This window comes from Amia ocellicauda, chromosome 12 (genome assembly GCF_036373705.1).
Source record: "Amia ocellicauda isolate fAmiCal2 chromosome 12, fAmiCal2.hap1, whole genome shotgun sequence".
Classification (NCBI taxonomy): domain Eukaryota; kingdom Metazoa; phylum Chordata; class Actinopteri; order Amiiformes; family Amiidae; genus Amia; species Amia ocellicauda.
The window spans coordinates 41,845,504-41,869,406 of record NC_089861.1 but is presented as its reverse complement, the minus strand read 5'-3'; the positions used below and the strand labels follow the sequence as shown (position 1 = coordinate 41,869,406).

Sequence of the window (23,903 nt, the reverse complement as noted above, 5' to 3'; positions counted from 1 at the left end):
ACAAAGTACATCAGGTATCTATTGTAAATAAAGTGAGAAACTCTTAAGTTTCTATTCCTTTGGAAATACCTTATTTTTCAAACCTACAAATACATGGTGACAACTGCAAGCATGACACACATACAAAACACAGAAATAGGGACCACACTGCAAGGATATAATAAGCACAAATGGTATTTTACTGCAAATTTTAAGTTTTGTAAAATTATTTATGTAACTTCTAGGAGTAATCTGCAAACTACATAGTGAAAATGCAGTCAGTCTTCAGGAAACACACACAGCAGACTGAAATAAGCACAACGTCATATTTATATGAACCAAAACTGCATTCTACTAAACCCTGAAACTCTGAAAAATCACTACAAACTCTATGTTTTGTAAAATGGCTTATTTCACAGACACAGAAACAAATAGGCTCACCCTCAACATATTCCAACACTTACAAAAATTATGATGTAAACTTAAAGGTTTACCAGTAGTACAGGGGTATTATTAATCTATTCATGCAACTTTTAGACACTTGTCTAATACAGAGCTAACAACTGCATTGATAGCGGGTAGCAGGGCTTTGACAATGCTGTGCGGTGGGGTTTAAAATGACTTTGTAGGCCAGGGCTTTAAAACCTTAACCCATTGTAACATTTTCAAATTAGCCTCCAACCCCTAAAATACTAAGACATGTTTTTTGTATCATATGTATCATGTTGTTATACTATGTACATTAATGTGGTTTATAATTTTGATTTAATTTGACATAATTTTATCATATTCTTAATTACAAATTCATATATATAAATAACAAATACTATATAATAATAGTAATAATAATGCAAAAACATATTAAGAAATCATATTTTTACTTACAGAATAATATATTTAAAATAACAATATAATAATTTAATAATAATAATAATAATAATAATAATAATAATAATTTAAAAACATATTAAACAAAACTCACCCTGACTTTGTCACAACCTCAGGATGGGGAACCTCTGCTGTAGACCCTCATCCACTCTGTCAACAGTTTGTAGGTGACATGTGCAGAAACATGAAAACTCAGTCTTGGTGGGGTGTTTCTGTCCAGTGGTCTGATCTGATACAACTTTCTACTACATTTCATATTCTATTAAAATATAACAAATTAGTAGTTCATAAAAAAGTGCTCCTGCTACTCTTATGAGTGTCTCTACAGCCCCTCATTGCTCCCTTGCATTACAGAGCATGACACGTGCTCTTCACATTGAAATTCACATTCATGTTGATGTAGGACTCGTCAACACAAAACTGTACAAAAATACATGAAATACATAAACAATACAAACATTAAGAACAGAAACCACTTTCAATCTGACATTTCACAGTATAGAAATTAAATAAGTTTGAATTACCTCATGGTTTTCCTCAGGCTCGGAGCCAGGCCCCATGTTGCCATCAGTGTCAGAAGCTGAGCGCTCTGTGTAAGATTCAGAATAACGTTCAGCTGTGTGCGGTGGAGAGGGGAAATGGAGATGCAGAGCAGGCAGAGTGTCTGTGAGACGGGTTTCTGTCCTGCTTGTCCTGCAGAGCCTCTCTTATCTGAAATGGCACTGGACACAACCAAAGCAGCAACGTCCCACAGGCAACAGGTCCTTAAGAGAGAACACTGTCAAATTTAACATTCAATAAAAGTCCACAGTTTTGACCATTTTCAGTTGAATTAATCCTCCGCATCAAATGCATTGAGACCATACACAGCTTTCAGATGCCTTGTACTTTAAGATATGTTGTATATTTAGGCTACCCTGTTATTGCTTGAATAAAATGTTATTTTATGAGAGCAGTAAGAAAAAGGGGGAACAAAGATATATAATTCAATTAATAATTTTAAGCACTCTTGCTATTAGAAATAACTAAGATGAAGGCCTAAACTGGCTATCTAGTAACTGTTTAAAAATAAATGGTTTTCCGTGAGTGTGCTAAAGAAATGAACTTCTCATTTCTGTCATTACAGTGAACTAACTGGAATACGTACAGCATACACCTAACAATTGCTAAGAATTAAATGCTTTTCTTTATGAAATGTAAGATTAGTGCTCAAAATAATTAGACATCTATATTTCTAACTGGGCTTGATTATGTTGACTGTTTATGGCTGTGCTTTGCCATTAATTCCAGTTTTCACCTTGTTCTCTATGGGTTGGTTTCAGAGCATGATTAGCACTAGTTTAAGTACATTACTCAGAATATGTCACTCACCATTGTTTGGTATACAAAATGATTTAGCCTGAAGGACAATAAAGCATTGGTATATAGTACTATACTAGGCTAGCAAAAGTAATTTACCCATGTACATAAACAACCTACAGTCTGAATTCAACCTTCTTGGCTCTGACTCACATGTACCAACTTTTAAAATCTCAATTTGACTTACTAGTAAAAGTTACAAAGTGAGAGGGATTTAACCATAGACAAAGAACGATAGGTTGCATATGCAACCCCGGTTATCTGAGAAAAGAAGGACTGCCCAAGGGGGAGGGGTTTTCAGCGTGCATCGCTGGAACGCATCGAAGACTTTTGTCTATCAAAGCTGCCATTGGCCCTTGTGCCCGTCACTCAAACAGGACCCTTCCACTTCCTGTTTGTATAAAAGGTGACGTCTGCACAAGGACTTCCTCTTTTTGCCGGGAGCTTGAACTCCCGCGCGAGCTTGCAACCCTTGGGCAGTGCTTGTTTTCTCAGATAACCGGGGTTTCATACGCAACCTATCGTTATCTTTTGAGTCAGAAGCACTGCCCAAGGGGGAGGTGTTACAGTATAACCAAACCGTCGCAAGGGAGGAGGCAGCGAGCTGGTAAGAGAGCCTGCCCCGAGGCGAACCTACTAGGAGCCGTACCAACTCTATGATAGAACCACAGGGGCCCCTTGGGCCACATCTGGGCTGCTCAGACGCGAAGACCACAGTCACGCTGAACTGGGAAGAAATAAGCAATGGTGTATCCACAGGCAACAAGAACTTGTGCCTACCATGAAGCCTAGTAATAGCAGTCTCCTGCTCTACTAGCAGGGCTAGGAGCAGGGCCAATACCCAGACCACACCATATAAGCACAGGTTGCAGTCCGTTGAGCCCGTGCTCAACATACAACGGGCTACCCAGACTAGATAGCCACTGCTGGATAGTTCAATTACGAATAATGGAACTATATACACAGTGGACCAACAAGAACCAACTCAAGTGCCTTCCGCTGGACACCGCAGCAGTGGCCTCAGCACTAGCATAGCTAGGGCGGGGCCACAGACTGCTGGCAAAGGAACTATATAAATAGCGAAGCACGAGTGCCCTCGCTAACAACAGGAGCAGTTGTCCATTCTAAACTTAATAAGGAGCGGACAAGCTCAACTGTATATTCTAAAGAACTATATACACTGCGGGGCGCAGGAGCCAGTTCATGCACCACACACATGACACAGGAGCAGGATACCCACTGCGGAAGCTAGCGGCAACAGATGCTCTAATGATGTCAATAAATGAACTATATACACAGCGGGGCACAAGAGCAAACTCAAAGCCTACTGCTGAATACAGCAGCAGCGGCCCTCAGCACAGCTAGTATAGCTAGGGAGGGGCCAAGGCCTGCTGACAAAGGAACTATGTACAATGGCGGGGTACACGTGTAAAAAACACATGCACTCCCACCTATAGAATGAACTGTATACAAGTCACAGTCCGGTAGGAAGGGATAACGGTTCTGCATTGCTTTTCCCAAGCATGCTCAACAGGGGCAGACAGGGATAGAAAAGCCAGGAGCCAGTGCCTAACAGGCTACTGCGACTCAGCTGAAGCCAACACCGGATTCCCAATAAGAGGAACTGGGCCCGTCACGTCCAGCCTGTACAACCGAACAAAGGTGTGCGGCAAGACCCAACTCGCAGCCGCACAGATGTCTGCCAGTGGGGCGCCTTGGAAAAAGGGCCCACGACGTGGCTACACCTTGAGTCGAGTAGGCCACCAGGTGTTCAGGCACTGGGGCTCCAGTTGACTCATAAGCCGTGGTAATGGTGTCCACAATCCAGTGCGAGAGGCGCTGCTTTGAAAGCGCCCGGCCACAAACAATTGGTCCGAACATCGAATGTCCTTGGTGCGCTTCAAATAGCACCTGAGAGCCCGCAGCAGGTCAACAGGTGTAGCCTACTCTCCTCCTCCGAAGAGAAGGGTGGAGGATGGAAAGCCATCAACTCAATAGGCCTGTTGATATGGAAAGGAGACAGCACCTTCGGGAGGAATGCAGGATTAGGTCAAAGTGTAACCCTGGAACCATCTCCTGCAAAACGGACACACACAGGGTGAACAGACAGGGCATGTGACTCGCTGACGTGATTGCCAGCAAAAACGCCGTCTTCAGTGACGCAAACCTTAAGTCATATGACTGCAAGGGCTCAAATGGGGCCTTAGAAAGCGTGTCCAGCACTACATTAAGGCGCCATGCGGGCAAAGAAGGAGCGTGGGTAGGCCTCTGCCTACGTGCACCTTTCAGAAACTGCGCTGCTAAAAAATGAGGGTCCGGAGGCTCGCCATCAATCCTGACATGACATGAGGAGAGGGCGGCTAAATAAACCTTGAGCAGCCAGTAGGGCACAGATCTGGTCCATCTTGGTGCAGCATCTCGCCCCCTGTCTTTCAGGACGTGACTAGGACCCCGCGGGTCCGGTCCCTGACAGAGGGGGCAGATCACGTCACCACTCCAAGCCGGTAGCATGCGGTGGCCACACGTGGCACAGCAGCGGGGACGGGAGGAGGAGGAACGGGGTCTCTCCATACCGTCAATACCACGCTCGATATTGTTATTTTATATATATTATTTTGTAAGTAAAAATATGATTGCTTAATATGTTTTTGCATTATTATGACTATTATTATATAGTATTTGTTATTTATATATATGAATTTGTAATTAAAAATATGATAAAATTATGTCAAATTAAATCAAAATTATAAACCACATTAATGTACATAGTAATACAACATGATACATATGATACAAAAAAACATGTCTTAGTATTTTAGGGGTTGGAGGCTAATTTGAAAATGTTAAAATGGGGTAAGGTTTTGAAGCCCTGGCCTACAAAGTCATTTTAAACCCCACCGCACAGCATTGTCAAAGCCCTGCTACCCACTATCAATGCAGTTGTTAGCTCTGTATTAGACAAGTGTCTAAAAGTTGCATGAATAGATTAATAATACCCCTGTACTACTGGTAAACCTTTAAGTTTACATCATAACAAGTGTTGGAATATGTTGAGGGTGAGCCTATTTGTTTCTGTGTCTGTGAAATAAGCCATTTTACAAAACACAGAGTTTGTAGTGATTTTTCAGAGTTTCAGGGTTTAGTAGAATGCAGTTTTGGTTCATATAAATATGACGTTGTGCTTATTTCAGTCTGCTGTGTGTGTTTCCTGAAGACTGATTGCATTTTCACTATGTAGTTTGCAGATTACTCCTAGAAGTTATATAAATAATTTTACAAAACTTAAAATTTGCAGTAAAATACTATTTGTGCTTATTATATCCTTGCAATGTGGTCCCTATTTCTGTGTTTTGTATGTGTGTCATGCTTGCAGTTGTCACCATGTATTTGTAGGTTTGAAAAATAAGGTATTTCCAAAGGAATAGAAACTTAAGTGTTTCTCACTTTATTTACAATAGATACCTGATGTACTTTGTCACCAGAACCTGGTATAACTTTGAAAAAGAAGCCAAGAGTGAAAGACTGAATAGAATATATATGGAATATGCTGGAAATGACATTACTCTGTACAGGTCAGTGTTTCTTTCTGTCCAATGTTGGTGTTGTGAACAAGAAATTAATGATTACAAGTATCTATAAAACATTTCATGGAGTATCTTTTTCTACTTCTGACTATGTTCCATGTTGTAAAATGCTTGTTTGTCACAATAAAAGTCACCATTGTGTGTGTGTGTGTGTGTGTGTGTATTTTATTAATTCTATACATTAAAGCACAAACAAATCATATATACATATATTATTTATTACATATGAGTATTCACAAATAGTGCTTCACTGTGTCTCTCTAAGAAAAGTGGTGTGCATGTCTTTAGTGTCTATTGATAAATAAAACCTAACAAGATATATATATATGTTTGTGTGTGTGTGTGTGTGTGTGTAATGGAATGAAATGCAGTATATTCTTAAATATGATACATGTTAAGGCTACGTTTGAGCATTCACTAATGTAACAAATATAATAAGTACAGTGCTGGTCAAAATGTACAGATATAATTCTATACATTTCACTGTTGTTCTCTATTGTCTATTGATAAATATAAACTAAAGAGATATAGGTATGTGTGTTTATCTGTGTTTGCTTAAATATATATGTAATGACATGCAATATATGTAAGTCTATACATTTCTTAATCGATTTTGTCTTACCTTTTTATTTTGCAAACACAGTATCATCCTAAGCCTAATCATAAAACATATAAATTAAAAACACATGTGGGTTCAAATCCCACTCTGAGTAAATATTCATATTTCTTTTTAATTTACTAAAACAGTATCATAAAACATTGTAACCTTAAATATATATAAAACGTTTATTTTTCTTATTTTTTAATTTACTAAAACAGTATAATCAAACATAATCTAAAATAAAATATATATGTGTATTTACAACTTTTATTTTTCTTAAATGTATACAATATAATCTTGTATATATATATAAAACTTTTATTTTTCTTATTTTTTAATTTACTAAAACAAATCATAAAACATTTTAACCTAAAATAAAATATAAAACTTTTATTATCTTATTCTCTATATAACCTTAAATATATATATATATTTAAAACTTTTCTTATTTTTTAATTTACTAAAACAGTTTCATAAAACAATATAACCTAATATATATATATAACTTTTCTTATTCTTTTCATTTACTAAAACAGTATCATAAAACATTATAACCTAAAATATATAAAACTTTTTTTTTCTTATTTCTTAATTTTCCAACACAGTATCATGAAAACAATATAACCTTAAAAACACAGTTTACGCTATTAAACGTTACATCTCCACACCAGCAGGGTGAGGTGCACTTGGACACTCACCATGATGGATGTCACCCTAACAAAATGGCTACCATCTTACCAGATGACCTATGACCTTACAAATGGCCGATATCAGCCAAGATGGCTGACATCCAAAATAGCCGATATCATCCAAGATGGCTGACAAGGGAGGGTCAAATGGTAACCCAAGGGGGGTGCTGGGAAGGAGAGAGGAGTTCCCGTTCAAAGGTTCATAGGGAGGGCGGGACTTCCAGCTGTCAAAATAAGTGATGCCGCCATCTATACTACTTCTGTGGCTGTCTGTGGCTGGACCGGAGGGTTGGACCTGGGTTTCTCTTCATTACGAATACATCTTTCGCTGCCCAGGTGCCCACATGCCTGACCTGCTTTTCAGCTGGATCACAGCTCCGCCCCAGCAGGGTAGAGCATCCAAAAATGGTACAAACTCATCCACGTATTGCAGTGTTTCCGGGAGAGCTGGCATACTGAGCGAGAAAGTCAACACTGACAGTGTGGCGAGAGACATAATGTATGTGCTCTGTAATGTCATTGCTGTCAGGTGAGAGATTTCTATGATGTCATCGCTGATATAGCAGTGAAGTGAGAGGAAGAGGAAGGGATAGCACGTGTGTGGGCTCACTGGCTGCCTCAGCTAGAATGGGTGAATGAGAGAGTGCAGGAACGGAACGCAGGAAATATACAATTGTATGTGACAGGCCGCTGTCTGTCACGGCACGGCTGCTGCTGACGTCTGCTGATGAGGTGCTCATGTGCCACAGCTGTGTTGTCACTCCCTCGCTAACAGGCTGTGGACTCACGGTTGCGGGCAATGAGCACCGAGGCGATTGTGACGTCAGTGGCAGCTGTGCCTTCTCTATTTAATCCCTCTCCTTCCCAGATGGAGGCAGCTAACCCGCTGAGAAGGAGGACTGACACTCCCAACCCTGACTGCCCGGAGCACCCTGTTTTGTGTGGATGTTTCGTTTTGGTTGTTTTTACCCCTTGTATTTTGTCCCGTTTACCCTGTGAACCACAATAAAGCCCGGACACCAACGGAACCAGAGATTCTCTCCATCCCTGTGTCTGGCTTTTACATTGTATTATGCATATTCTGAATCGATTTGTAATGTATATTCATGATTTATTGATTGAAAGAGTTCTGTTTCTTCTGGCTAAACTTGTTTGCACATTGAATATTGAATTGTAGTGTCTGTGTGTGTGTGTGTGTGTGTGTGTGTGTGTGTGTCACTAGAAGTCCAGCACACTATCCATTGTGGAATAGAACCACAAAACTGTACGACGAAGATACTCTTCTGCATGCCTGCAGATGACCGGGCGTCTCAGCATGATTTGACAAGTAGCATTTACAGTTGTGTTTTTTAAATCCCTGTCTCGCTGATTTTGAGACGGATGGAAATGATGGGTTCTTCTATTTGGTAAAATGGCTTTGCTCACTCGAGAAGCAGCCAGGTTAAGCGGGCAATAATGCACAAGTAGCTCTGTCTTGCGAATCTTGGAACTGTCCATTGGACGTACACGGCGTCAGTCGTCAAGAAATGTCAAACAAGGAATGCCCACAACGATGGTGGGATAGAAAGCCACGGGTGCAAAATACAACGGCTTAGTAGTCCATGGCCTTAAGTACAAGGCCACCTGATCCAGCTGTTCCCGGAGATGCAACTGACACGGAGGGGGACTGGTACAGTGACAGTGGCTAGGAAAAGAAGCAGCGTATGAGGTCTTGATAGTCAAGCAAGGATTTGGGACAAAGTTGGCATTCCAGAAAAGTAAGAAGTGAAGGCATCAGCGAGGCACTTGACTGCAAGATACCTCTGGCTGTCACGAGGAAGCCCAGCAAGCTCTAAGTTTCATGAAGTGAGCACTGACTCTGGTGGGACTCGAACCCACAACCTTTGAATGACCACTGCCCTTTTCACTAGAAGTCCAACGCGCTATCCATTGCGCCACAGAGCCACACAAGACGTTTGTCACCATACTGTTCTGCACACCTACTGATGACGGGGCATCTCAGCGTGCTTGTACAAGTAGCATTTTCAGATGTGTTTTTTAATCCCTGTCTCGCTGATATTGACACAAAAGGAAATGATGGGTTCTTCTTTTAGATAATGCGGCTCATGTTGACTTGACTGTGAGGGGAAGTATTTGTCAAGCACACTGTCTGTGTCTGTCTGGCTGTCTGTGTGTGTCTGTGCTTGTGTGTGTGTGTCTCTGTGTGTGATGTGGGACAGTGCCCTGTCTGAGTGCCAAATATATTATATTCCCACCATTGTTGCAGCAAGATTGTGTAACCCATATATGAATTTAAGCTTTGTGTATGGCTCCGGAGAGGACAGGTACAGTAGTTCTGTGCAGGTTATTTTTAGAAAAACATTTTCATCCAAGGACATAGAAAGAACATAATGTAAGACACAGGAGACGTGTGTGTTAAAGTTTGAGGTACCTCATTACCATCATCTAGTTGCCCAGAAACCAAAGGGAGTCCTCTTGTATATGATAGCAAGTTCTTTAGAAAAACTTTAGATGTGTCTTGCCCAGTGACCATCTCCGGAGCGCTTCGTTGTAGCTCAATAAACTTTTTTGGTATTATTTCAGTTAAATCAGGTCCTGATTATTCCTTGTCCGCCTGTTTATTGAGGGAGTAAAATTTGTCCCTATTAGTGCGTCTGTGTCTGTGTCTCTGTGTGTGTGTGTCTGTGGAGGGTTGACATTTTTGATATCCATAACATCAGAGCAGATGAGCTGAACATGTTTCTCATTATGCACACTGGGCACACTATATTGAATAGCGATAACACTACACACATATGAACACCAAATTATTGCTGAATCTATAGTTATGTTAACTCTGAAAATGATAAAATGATCATCTGAAACACACAACAATAAAGCAACGAACATCATTCCACAAAGCAAAGCGAGCACATACAAGGATACTGTAAATTGTAACTGTACGCATACACTAATGTACAAGCACAATGACCATGAACTCAGACCCAATTCTTGGTGGGGGGGGTTTAAGACTAGAAAAGTCACTGGTGCCATCACTGGTATACATTGATTACAGATCGGGCCCTGTGTTCAGTGTGGCCACTGCTACCTACCTACATACCAGAGGAGGCTGGTGCATAGAGGTGCGAGAGAGCAGTTCTGGATCAAACACACCTGCTGCTGCGCTCTGCTCTCCAATGCGCACTGCAGGTCAGTCTCAGGACCAGACAGTGCGCAGTAAGTTGACCATTGAAATACTCTTGCTGTGCTGGATTTTATTTCTGCTATGACACTGACAATTTGATGAATGGTGATAGCTAGTTTAGGGTTACCATACATCAGAGGAGGCTGGTCCACAGAGGCAGAGGAGGTTGCTCCTCCTCTATCTTTGAGTGTTTAGCTGTTACTGTTTCTTCAGTTATATTTGTACTATATTACCTTGTTATAGTGTTAAAATGTATTTTCATTTAATAGTGTGGTTTTTCAAAGTAAATACTTTTTATATACATTAATCATATTAACTAAAACAAATATGATTTTCTTTTTAGTAAAAATAATACTAATCGTTAATGTTATTTATTGTTTGTTATTGATTGTTAAAAAAATGGAAAAGTGGAAAAGTTGTCTGTATTGTCTTGTGTTCATGGCAAGAAGGCATCACCGTTGTCTATTGTGTTCATTTTAAAATACATTTGTCACTAGCAAATGGTAGCAAATATGGTGGTACATTAATGCTGGATTGTTATGAATAGCCCAGCTTATCCTTGTAATTTGCTTCAATCTTGACTTACAAACTGAGTTTTTAAAACCAATTTTAAAAGCATGCCCCCAGACCCCCCTAGCAGACCTCTCTGTAATAATCATGGCCTCCTTATGGCCCCCGCCCCATTTTCAAAATCCTAGAATCAGTGAAATGATTTTTGTCCTGTTTTTCATGTTGTACAGAATTGATTTCTTATTATCATGGTTGTACAGTAAACTGTCCAATTTATTAATTCGGGACCGTTTAGCCTGGAGCTTAGGCTCACTCAAATCTTCCTCTTGAAAGTGGCGACTGCAGACGATAGTATGAGGGGTTATGCTGAACTGCTCACACCAAATATTTTGTATCCACTTTTTGAGAGTATCTTCCATGGTAGGGAAAGTATGAAAAGAAAGCTCAACACGCAGTTGAACTAGAGGAAGCCTCACGCAGTGGGACATCTGATACCCCACTCCCACGCTGTTATTGTGAAAATGGTGCGGTCGAAACACTTGGCCAGTCAGATGTGCGGAACACACTGATGTGCATTTTGCAGCTCAGCAAAGCGGAAACTGACTAGCTAGTCAAAATGCCTCACCAAAGGCAAAAATCAGGGGACAGAGAGGAAAAGGAATCGAAAGAAGCAGAGAGGCAATGGCCACATTTCTTGCAAAGCATGAACACCAGGTATGATAGGCGAAGCTGAACATGGCAAAAGTGAGGAGCTGGTAGACTCGCAAATAAAACGTCAGCTAGAAAGCTTAACCTTTAAGTAACTTTAGCACATTCACTTCACTAGATAAGAAAAAAAAACACTGCTTCACTGGCCATGCGAAGGGCTGTGTACCAACCCGGTATTAAACGGACCCCGGTGCTAAATGATTAAAGACTGTAGTATTGATGAGCTCCGACGTTACGGTTCTTTTGAACGTGTCGGTGTCATTGGAAATCACGCAGCTGCAGCCGCTGCTCTGCTCTGTCGGACTGACACACACACACACACACACACTATGGCAGGGATGGCGAACCCGTAATGCAACGTCTGAATTTCAGTGTGAATACATACACAATAAAATAGCACCCTTCCCAGTAGCTAGAAATACCACGCATTAGGCTGCTATGGGTTAGATCATGGGTTTTCAAACCGGTCCTGGAGTACCCCCTGCCCTGCTGGTTTTTGTTCCAATTTAGGTTTTAATTACTTAATTGAATGGTATATTGCTTTGTTAGGTCAATTAAGGATTCAATTAAGCAATTTAAGACCTCAGTTGCAGTGAACATTTTGTCAGGGTTCACATCGCAAAATGTGAGACAAATTCACCTCCATTTGCGATGTATTTTCTTCATCGATTCGCTGATTCTGCGATGCATTAAAATACGTTTTTCCGTCCCAAATCAAGCATCAAGAATGCGTATAAGCAATGCTGAGGTACCTCCCCTTTAAGATACGCATATTTTTTTTTTTTTATTGTGACGCCCGAGAGGCGGCCCGCACTCCGTGCCCTGTTACCCGAATCCCGTCCCTCATTGGCCAGCGGGTCTGTCACTCATACAGGGCAGGGCTGTAGCTTTCCAATTACACCAGACACGCCCATATCCGAGTACTTGGCTGCGCTGCGGGTTTGTGTGAGAACAAATAATCACCACTTTTGATAATTGGTAGACCAATTTAAGTTGCTAATCAAGCAACTCGTGTTGCTAAGCAAAATTATATTTGATTAGCATAACTACTATGCAAATTTGAGACAACAAAATGTACGCTGCAGTTGGAACAAAAACCAGCAGGGCAGGGGGTACTCCAGGACCGGTTTGAAAACCACTGGGTTAGACGATTGCACTGACTCCTTTTTTCACACGCAAAATTACATCGAGAGCAACAGACATGGATGGTCACTACTACTGAGTTCAGGCAATAATTACTATGCATGCTATTTAAAGTCGTTCACATTGTCTGGCAAACCCAGCGGATTGTACATCACGCATCACACTCCCCTCACACAGACGCACACAAAGAAAGATATAGAGAGACACAGAGAGAGACAGATAGAGAGAGAGAGAGAGCGCTACAGTAATTAACGGAGCACAAGAGGTGGCCGCCGAGGCCACACAAAACACGACAAAGTCAGCACAGTTTCCAAATCGACCCTATTATTTAAAATATATTCAAACTCGGCATTTACGTTTTCAAAGGAGCACAATCTGCCGGTTGTCGTGGTTGGATCGATCCATAATAATGCTAACAATGTTCCAATTTACCAACTTACATAGCTAGCTAGCGTTAACTAATTTTACTCAGATCAGTGTAATGTGTGATGCGCTGCATCACTACACTGCATGCTCACGCAGCAATGACGCAGTGACACAAATGGAACTGGCTGGCACTTATTCTGCTCGGTGATATTCTTGGTTGTTCCATGGTGGTGCTAAAGTGGGGCTGTAGCCTAACCAAGCCATACCCCGCCGCCACCCCTGACGCTGTGCAAGATTTCTATGAGGGCAATTATTGCTGTGAGTGACCTAGACAGATGTCATCATGGGCAGACTCTCTCTATATATATTTTTTTTCACAATAATTCATATTGTCTTGTGCATCATAATAATTGTAACCAGGTGGCTGATGTGTACACTCTACCCTTGGCTAAATTACTGACCATGCCACTCGTTTCGCCCAAATAGTTTTAGATATAATGCGCACAACTCAGGTTTCCCCCTACAAGATCTTTTTAATCAAATAAAAGTAAGCAGAGACCGGAATAAATTGTACAAAATGTTTAACAGTTTATTACAAGCAAAAATCCAAGAATAAAAGCAGGATATGCAATAAACGATTCAATAATTATTCATCTTAAATGCCACAGGCGAACTGGGGTTAGTGAAGTAAAATAAACAAATAAACCACACTACAAACCAAACTCTAAATGTGAAAACAAATCGTGATCATTGTAACAACTCAACTCCAAAAAAGAAACCATTCAAATAAGAAACCCCAACTACCCGTTCACCAAGTGGCAATTAGACAGATGACTTTTAAAACTATTGTACGTTACAAATCATAATATAACAATAGTTTAAAGATGGATAAAAACAAAGAAAAAAATACATAAAATCCATTGTCAGCATGATTAAACAAAAGTTACCTAAAATGCAGTTTAAATCCAGTTACCTCGGGGAGGACAGGTATGCAGAGCAGCTTCCTTCATCCAAATCCTGTCACAGAAAGTTAGATGCGTTGGGAGCTGTGAACACAGGTGGGACTTGATAGGGGTGGGACACTTTCCTGGTTTTCTTCTATTTTTACCCCTGTCAGAGATCCCAGTTTAATACTAATGTCTAATCAGATTAATCTGTGTCCCAGTCTCCCTCTTTCATATGATATGCAAGTATTACTGATGTAACAAATATCATTTTATTTTCTAGAAAGGGGTGAGGTGACACATTAGCTGACTAAAGTAGGTAGAAACTTTTTTTTTTAATCTATGTACTATTTGTCAATAGTGAAGTCATGCTGGATTCCAAGACGTGTCTCAGGCTGCCCTCTGACAGAGAAGGACCTTATTAAGGGCATGTGTTGTGTGCAGGGTATTGTTATTGTTGTATTGCTATGACCAGCAGTACATATTGTGATATTGTGGAGCAGTGTAGCACAGTCACTCAGAGATGGCTCACACTCTGGGCCCTCATTCACCACAGCCCAACACTATAATGGGGATCCCAGACTGACGGGTAGTGGCAAAATAAATCAGTTTTCTGTTGGTCTCAGTGTAGGATGTTGTTAATATACACTGCACTGCTGGGTTTACAGGTCACAGTGAGTGTCTCTCCTGGCTGAACAGATTTCACTGATGGAGTCTGAGTCACAGTATACTGTCCGCTGGATTCTGGAAACGAAGAATAAAAATAATGCTTACATATATATGTAATATACATGAAAACAATCTGATTTGATCTGTGAGTTTGATGTGTGCCTGTTTAGATATTACAAAGAAATACATACAAAATGGAAATAATAAAATCAAAATAATTCCCACCCTGAGTGCAGAGTGTCCAGATGAACATGGTGATGAAAGTCATTGTTGATGTGTATTGTGTTGGCATGAAGGGCAGCTGTCGGTCATGAAGTGTTAAACTCACAGGCTGTAAACACTCCCAGAGCACTGAAGCATGTGCTGCCGGTGCCAAGTGTCTCGTTGTCGGACCTGCTGCATGGATTCCCCAGATCACCGCTACCTGTCACCCCTGTCTCAAGTTTTGTGGTTTCCCTTCTAATAATTTCATTCTTTTCTTTCTTCAAATGTACTTAAACCAAGGAGTACAGTTTTTGAACCATTCAAGACGATTTTATTAATTTTCCTTTTTAAAAAAAAACTGGTGGTTCAGTTAATTTGCTACAGAAATTCGATACCCTCTCAGTAATGTTGTGTAGATTGCTAAATGGAGAGTCTTTGACAGCATAAACATATTAACTGTGTAGTGGTGCACCTCAACAGCTTAACAAGCTTTCCATTTCCATTTTCAAAATAAGAAGCAGAATGTGCTCACAGGGCTCCCCAATTATTGACATTTGAGGCCAGAGGAGTAAATTGATGCACATTGAATGTCATATTTTTTTCTCCATAAAGGATCTGAACACGAATTACAAATTCTACAAGGATAAGGGCAGCAAAATGAGTATCCCGCGTATCAATTTCACTTTCTAACAATATATGCATTGGTTGCACAAGCAGAGCAAATTGAGCATTATTTAAGAAGCATCTTTCAATCACAAAGGCAACATGTTCCCTATGACCCACTGGGCTTTGGAAAGCTGTTCCTCTGCTCTATATCGGACCTCCGGATCATTTGTTTGTTGCTAATTGATTGGTATAAGCCCCAGGTGTGTACAATCCCCCAGGAAATTATATACTAGGCTGCAATTTAGTGCGTATCCTGCACTTGTGTTGCAATCTGACCCAAAGGGCAACACCTTTGAGTTACTAACTTAATCCTGTACCAATGTTTACATATTAGATAACTTTCACCATCTGCTGTCAGAGAAACAATGCACTATGTTTGGCAAAGCACTACGCTATGTACAGAACACACTTATTCCTGGGTAGCTGCTGCCATGCTGGAACAGGCTGGCACACAAAATCAGGCGCCTGCAAAACAGTTTATATGTTATTGCTCAACTGTCATAAATTGTAGAATACATGATCTCGATAAAAGCTCAGACATTTATCACACAGGGCAAGCCAGCTAAGCGATGAAAGGAACCATAACCATTTAATGTGCCTTTTCACAATTGCTGGCGCTCTGTGCCACGATCAGCCGTGTTCAGCCAGCATTAATGACACAGGCCGCTTGTCTAGAACGGCAACATGAATTGAGCACCATCAGAGTAAACAGACAGTCGCAGTGCGGGGGCTTCTGTAGACTTTCACAATTATCCGAATTTACTTTTCTCACTTGAATTCTGTGCTCTCTATATTATCGCTGGATCCAGGGGACTGGGGACAGTGCTGGCTCAGTACCGGTACACTGTGTGTGTGTGTGTGTGTGTGTGTATGTGTGTGTGTGTGTGGGGTGGCGGGGGGGGCGTGCTGGGCATCCCAGGTGCTGCTGTCTTAGACCGAGGTGGAGCCCGAGTGGTAGTCTGACGTCACCTTCTCTGTGGCACTCGTCACTTCCTTAGTTATTGTCATCATCGCCGCTGCTGGGGAAACTCTCCACTTTAAAAGTGTCATTGTCCTCACCATACCTGGAGAAATAAAATAAAACGGTTCAGAATGGTTACTGGAAATCAGGGTGTGTGCCCTGCGCTGAAACCAAACACAAGAAAGGACGAGAGTGAAAAGGAAGAAAGGGAAATAAGGAGAGAGAAACGCTCACCTGCACCACAGCTCTCCAGGGTCGACCCATAGTGAGCGCCCAACAAACCAAATGGCCCATCCCTAGCTCCATAATATCACTATCTATATCATATATGTTTGCTTATATATTGACTTAAATACGGTGTTGCTTATTTATGGTGTATGCAACTGTGTTAAAGGATTTATGTACAAGGTTTCTTCAGTTTAATCCAGTACCCCCCCCCTATACCAAATGGCCCATCCCTAACTGCACAATATCACTCTATACGTTTACTTGTATTTTAACGTAGCTTATTTATGGTCTATGCAACTGTATTTAAGGATTGATACACACGTTTTCTTGTCTTTTGGCTTTGTTTTAGGATTATACTCACGTTTAATGATGCTCTGGTCACTCCACAGACTGCCTCTGTTGTCTGCTGCAAGTGGTACATTCGATTACATCTTGACGTGCGCTAGTAGCGATCGTTTCCAGAACATTTCTACATAAAATACTACCGGAGTTAGGCTGGAGGACACAAACCGAACGCAACCGCTGGCACATTGTCAGTTGCACGCATTCGTGAAACTAGCGCACCGAATAGCGCACCGAGGAAAAATCTGAGGATTTAAATCGTAACAGCTGTAAAACGTAAGATAATATGCACTAGCCACACAGACTAGTTCTAGAGAATCTGTACTGGCCCGCAGCGAGCTGCACTAGCCATTGGCAAGCGGGCTCGCGTTAAGATCGACCCCTGTAGTAGAACAGTGTGTCTCTATGGTTACCTATGTAGAAGCCCCAGTATAGACCAGTGTGTCTCTGGTCTATTAGATGGACTGTATTATAGAGTTAGACTTATAATTGTCACATTGTGCCAAATGTTGTGTCAAACGTAGTGAGAAGTCTGTTAATTATACAGTAGTCAAGCTGGCTTGCATTAGTCAGTCACTAGTCAGTGGGAACTGTTTCTCTTTGGGTCTAGTCCAGTATGGTCCTGCCTATGACTAGTCTATTGTTGAATGGATTGTTGTTTTAATGAGGGCTCAGATTCTAGTCCAGTTGATGTTCTACTCTCAGACTTTTGATTTTAAAATGTACTTTTCACGTTGTGCCTCAGAATGCTCAGGAGTATATGAATCAGATGTGAATTGATAATGAAACAATGATTGGTAAAAATCGATGAAGATCGATGGTTCCATGTTTATGAAATGTTTTGATTCTTGAAGGCAATGTCACTCAATGTGTGTGACTTCTTAATAATGAGTATTACAGTTCAGGCCAAATGGCAGCTGGAATTTGAATACTCTGTATTTCATGTGTTTTAAGTGGTATTGTTCAAATACAGCACATTTAGAAGCCTGAATGATGCAGCAAATTGACAAAACATTGAGTGACAGTGAGTGCAAATTAAATAAGAAATAACAAAGTTTGTTACAGTTTTAAATAATACAAATTGACAATATTTTCAACAATTTTCTTCTCCTGACACACTGGTCTATACTGGGTCTACTACATAGGTAACCATGGAGACACACTGGTCTATACTGGGGCTACTACATAGGTAAACATAGAGACACACTGGTCTATACTGGGGCTACTACATAGGTAACTATAGAGACACACTAGTCTATACTGGGGCTACTACATAGGTAACCATGGAGACACACTGGTCTATACTGGGGCCACTACATAGGTAACCATAGAGACACACTGGTCTATATGGGGCTACTACATAGGTAACCCAGGGCTCTACAGTGTGAGCGTTATGCTCGAAATTGTGAGTGAAAATAATGTTGTGCGAGTGTGAAATACAATTTGGGCGCACAGTGCATATACAATATTTGAACTCTATAAGTAAATACTACATTGACAGGATTTTGATAATAATTATATTTTACACTAATCATTATTACATTAGAAAATGTGGGAAATGTAGTTCGGTTGTGGATTGTCGCAATTAACCGAGAAGGCAATGAAAACTACAAGAACCGTGAATGACGTTCATGACCCAGTGCTGCAGCGGTACATTTGGTACGACATCCAATCACCTACCATCTGGCGTTAGCCGCCTCGTCATTAAAACACACTTACAGATACAGTAGTACTCAGCGACAGCGGGGCTTCCAACGACTTAGCGATAAAGTTGATTAAAATCGAATAAAATCTTAAAATGTAATTAATCGTCGATTACTTGGGTCTACCTGGGGCGCAGCTACTAGAAAAAACCTTGAGAGAGGCAACAGCTTCACCCGTGGAAAGTAAAGGAGCACTTTACATTGAATTTACACTGGAGAGTTTGCTGCAACATGTGCACGGGTGAACTCACACGGTGCGGGCACAATGACACAGAAAACTGAAGAGACGCACTGGAGCCGATGGCAGGATGGAGACATTCAGCTGGTACATTTCTGGACCGAAAACTTGTCCATTAAGGATGGCACAGTGGACCCGTTTAAACCATACAAGTACTCAACCTTTCTGTTACTTGAGTTACACCTAGTTTCTTTCTTACGGTGGCCCTGAAGTGCAACTGCTGAAAACATAAAACAGCAGCTGCGAGATTTGCAGTGGCTGTGAGATTTGGAAGTGCTGAAAAATTTATTTTGTAATAATTATCTGAATCTCAGCCAATGAGTTCCTCATCCACCTAACAGACACTCATACAAGACAGTGTCCTAGTCCTGCGCTCTTGTTGGGAAGGATATATCACAAGAACCATCTTAAATTACCCACTGTTCTAAAACTTACTATATAAGGACCTACCTCGCTCTCCTTGTTTGTTGGGTAGAAAGATTGTGGTGGTTTTGACTGTGTTAATATATATATATATTTTAAGGATTGCTTGCGTTTTTGATTTGGACTCTTACTGAGAACCCTAATTTTGTGATTGAACCTGGACTGGCTGAGGACCCACTGCCTACTGATTTGGACAAACACTTTCACAATGTCAGAGAAGCCTTTGTGTTTGATCACTTTGTAAACTTAAGTGATGGTAACAAAGAAGGAAACCTGGACCCCACCGGACCTCACTTTCGCAGCCCCCCAGCTCCCCCGGACCTCACTTCATCAGCATCAGGTCTATACTGGGGCTTCTACATAGGTAACCATATGTAACGAGGAGTTAGTAAATGTCCTGCTGTTGTAGGGGTTCTAAGCTAGATATCTTGGATGGATGAGAAACTAAAGGATCTAAGTCAGCGCCCCCAACACAGTTTGTCCCTATACCCCCCAAATTTGAGGTATGTGCCCATCCTGCGTTATATATTTTTTTACATACCGAAGTATAGCTGTGACCTAATTTGGCAAAGTAGGGTTCAAGATTTAAATTCACAATGGCTACCTGAACTAACAGTAATGGGGCACACAAAAAGTAAACAGAGAGGATAACTAAACTATTCCTACCCTCCCGAATCTTACAGGACAGGCGAGACACCCCTACACCAAGATACTTATACAATAGAAAAACTATGGTCATGCTATGCTTCAAAGAAAGAAAATGCTATTGCTGCTTACTTGCGTTTTTCCCTTTTTACCTTCTCTGATCACAATGCTTTTTGACAAAAACTCAGGTGCAGGTGCACCCTGCGCTATCCTTTGCCCGAGCTTTGTCCAGGAAATCTCACTGTAGTCATCTTAGTTCAACGCGGGCTCTCCTTAACTGCGTGTCACACGGGTCCCGTTCACTTTGCACCTAGAACAGTCTCTTCTAAAAAAAAACTTGAAAAGAAACACAATTCCAGGCCAGTGTTCAAAAACAAAGTTCATTGTTTTCATATAAAAAACATGTTTATTTCCTCTGCACACTACACAGCTCCAATTTGCACACTCAACTAATCATGGCGACTACTCTTCCCGAACTACAGCCCACCCTTTTTCTCGAGAAAGCTACATTCCGATTGGACAGCAGGTTAGGCGATTCAGTAATTCAGTTGGTTTGCGAAGCCATCCATTACATTAGACCTCTCTGGTGTTCTTAATGTAACAATACCGTATTCTGAACAAAGTAGTATCCCTTACAGTATCCCCCCTGTTGAAAACCTGCTGAATTAATACAGGTTATATATCAAAACATTCAAGGCAATTTCAGGATACCTTTTAAGGGGTCTGTGATCTATAATGACAATACACTGCATATTTTTTGTAAATACCCTTCTATTAAGCTTACTGGAAGTGTACCCTTGTTATATCTCTAGGAGCGTCTCACAACAGGGGAATCCTCCCTCTCTAGCTCTAGATCATCCAAGGGTTCTGGTTCCTGCCCATCTAGAATTCCCTCTGTGTGTTTGTGACTCTACACACAGAGACGCACTGTTCTGTACTGGGGCTTCTATATAGCTAACCATAGAGACACACTGGTCTATACTGGGATTAGGTAACCATAGAGACACACTGTTCTATACTGGGGCTTCTACATAGGTAACCATAGAGACACTGTTCTATACTGGGACTTCTACATAGGTAACCATTAGTAATATTACGTATTAGTCCTTTTATTCCCTGGAAGATAGCACTTCACAGCATTTGATCATGCTTCTTGTGTTACTAATACTTGTATTATTGATTGATTTCCCCCTTGCTCCCTTTCCCGTAACCCTTGACTGTGACCTTACATCTTGAGAGCACTTAGCTTTTAAGTTCCAGGATGTATGACCTCACTTACTGTACTTACCTGTGTAAATTGGAAGTTGTAAAATGTATTATATTTTGAATTGCTTTGTACAATGTAAATTTGTATTTGTAATATTTGATGCCTTAACTGTATTCTTGCAATTTGTATAGCACTGGATAAGGGCATCTGCCAAGATAATAATAATAATAATAATAATAATAATAATAATAATAATAATAATAATAATAATAATAATAATAATAATAACAATAATAATAATAGCCATAGAGACACACTGGTCTGTACTGGGACAAGGTAACCATAGAGACACTGGTCTATACTGAACTGATGCTGGTCATGAAATGTACCCTGTGATGAGGTGTGCATGATGGTAAAGCAGTAGCTCTTTTGGAGTATCAGGGCTCATAGTGTTGCATTTTTGCGGAGTTCTTCAACACAGGTTTGTATTTCACTATCATGTTTACTTTAAATAGCTCAGAGAAATGTCCTTTATTTAGAGCTTCTCTGAGACCCCTGATTGGAATTCACTGCTTTGTGCAGTACATCAGAATGTCAGTCACAGCTTTAATCACAATTCCTCTCAAATAAGCCTTCCTGGAATCCCGATTTAACCGATTAAAAATGTTTCTGTGTGGCTTTGTCTGTAACCTTCGGATGGACAGTACCAATTGCTTGCTTCATGTTTTGAACGGCTCTGATTCAAATGCTTAAAATCTTTAAAACCATTTTTAGTGAATGTTTCTTCGGTGTGGGAATCAGAACAAATGCCTGCATATCTACAGATAATTGCATTTCTGGCTATGCTGTATTCCATCCAGCGATACTTCTCATACCACCGCTGTGATGAAAAACTTTGGGATTTAACACAAATTAAAGCAAATGCCTGCAATTTTGGCCGTGTAGGTGACTCATCTATTCCTTATAAATCCGAGGGACAGTAAAATGTTTCCTTACCGAATTCAACACTGGCCTGTGGATGCAAAGCAGTGCTTATATTGGTTTCTTCCGATGCAGTTGGTGATTTATCAGGTTGTGTAATGTGCTGTTCTGATAGTTCTCTTCTCGTCTTTTGAAATAATTCAACAAATAATTTTGTTTCACCATTTGTAGGAACTCCGTTCACAACTACATTTGTTCAGTTGTCATGGTGTGATGCACTACGTAAAAAAACATTTACCACAGCCAGTTATAACCTGCTTGTGCATAACTTAGCCAAAATGTAACCATTAGACTTGAAAAGAACCAGCCCCCATGCTTTGGAATAAAGCCTGTGATTTTCCGAAACACGTTATTGCTTCAGAATCTTGTATTTATAATGTTTTTTTAACACGCGGGAGAAATTTTACACTCTCTGATTGGGTGGACCTGAGAGGTAAGTAGGTGGGCCATGGCCCACCCAGGCCCACCCAGGCCCACCCATGGCTACGCTCCTGTTGTGGCCCAGTTGCTTATTTGACACCCAGACTTACGGCCCACTGATTAATTTAGGTTGCCTTTATTAAAGAGTCTAAAGACGGCTGTCCGGTTCTGAACTTGGACCTGAAGTATTGTGTATTATGAGTATCGCGTGTCAACAAAGCATGCAGGGAAAATGTACAATGACTCGAGATCGTCACCCTTGAACTCCCTCACTACTTTTGTTCTCTGAAAGTAGCTGATAGAAACTTGCACACAACTAGTTATTCAGAGATAACATTACCACTTTAAACGATTTTTCAATTGGGCTATAGTGGCTGTTATAATGGGGTTTTAGATTTCCTAACAATGACTGGGAAAGCCCAGTTGAGACTACAGAAGCAGTAGTAGAAATGTTTTAGAGGGCAAACGACTGCTTTCTACCTCAATTAGTCAGGGAACCAACCAGAGAGAGCACATGCTATTTGATATTTTCAAACGACCAATGGTGAACTGCAGTCACAATATGGTTAGCTTTGAGGCATACTTTCACAAAACAAGGACCTACACTCAGTTGAGCCTCTTACTAAAAATGAAGCCACATTTCTTCAAATCATAAATGTAACCGCTACACTGTAAAAATTATTTGTTGACGCAACGTGACTTAGTCAAGTCATCTTGTTGCTTTGACTCAGTTTAGCAAACATGAAGTGTTAAGTTCACTCACTGTTGAAATAACATGCAGTAAATTGAGCCAACGTACTCTATCAATTAATAAGCATTTAGAATTTTTAGTTAAGTCAACTGAAAAACATATTAATTGAACTTAATTTTTCAAGTTTTCACAACTATAAACCAAGTCTAATTGACAAAATAGTCATTCTTCCTCAACTTTCATTACTTACAGTGAGGGAAAAAAGTATTTGATCCCCTGCTGATTTTGTACGTTTGCCCACTGACAAAGAAATGATCAGTCTATAATTTTAATGGTAGGTGTATTTTAACAGTGAGAGACAGAATAACAACAAAAAAATCCAGAAAAACTCATTTCAAAAAAGTTATAAATTGATTTGCATGTTAATTAGGGAAAGAAGTATTTGATCTCCTATCAATCAGCAAGATTTCTGGCTCCCAGGTGTCTTTTATACAGGTAATGAGCTGACATTAGGAGCGCTCCTAAATCTCAGCTCGTTACCTGTATAAAAGACACCTGTCCACAGAAGCA

At 40.6% G+C, this 23,903-nt stretch overlaps 1 non-coding gene across 1 annotated transcript; it reads right to left on the bottom strand.

Annotated features, from left to right (window-relative positions):
• Positions 1 to 8,953: 8,953 nt before the first annotated feature.
• On the bottom strand, positions 8,954 to 9,044 carry trnar-ucu (transfer RNA arginine (anticodon UCU)). Its single transcript is given in 2 exon segments — positions 8,954 to 8,989; positions 9,008 to 9,044. It is a non-coding gene; the product is annotated as a tRNA-Arg (tRNA).
• Between the last annotated feature and the right edge of the window lie 14,859 nt (positions 9,045 to 23,903).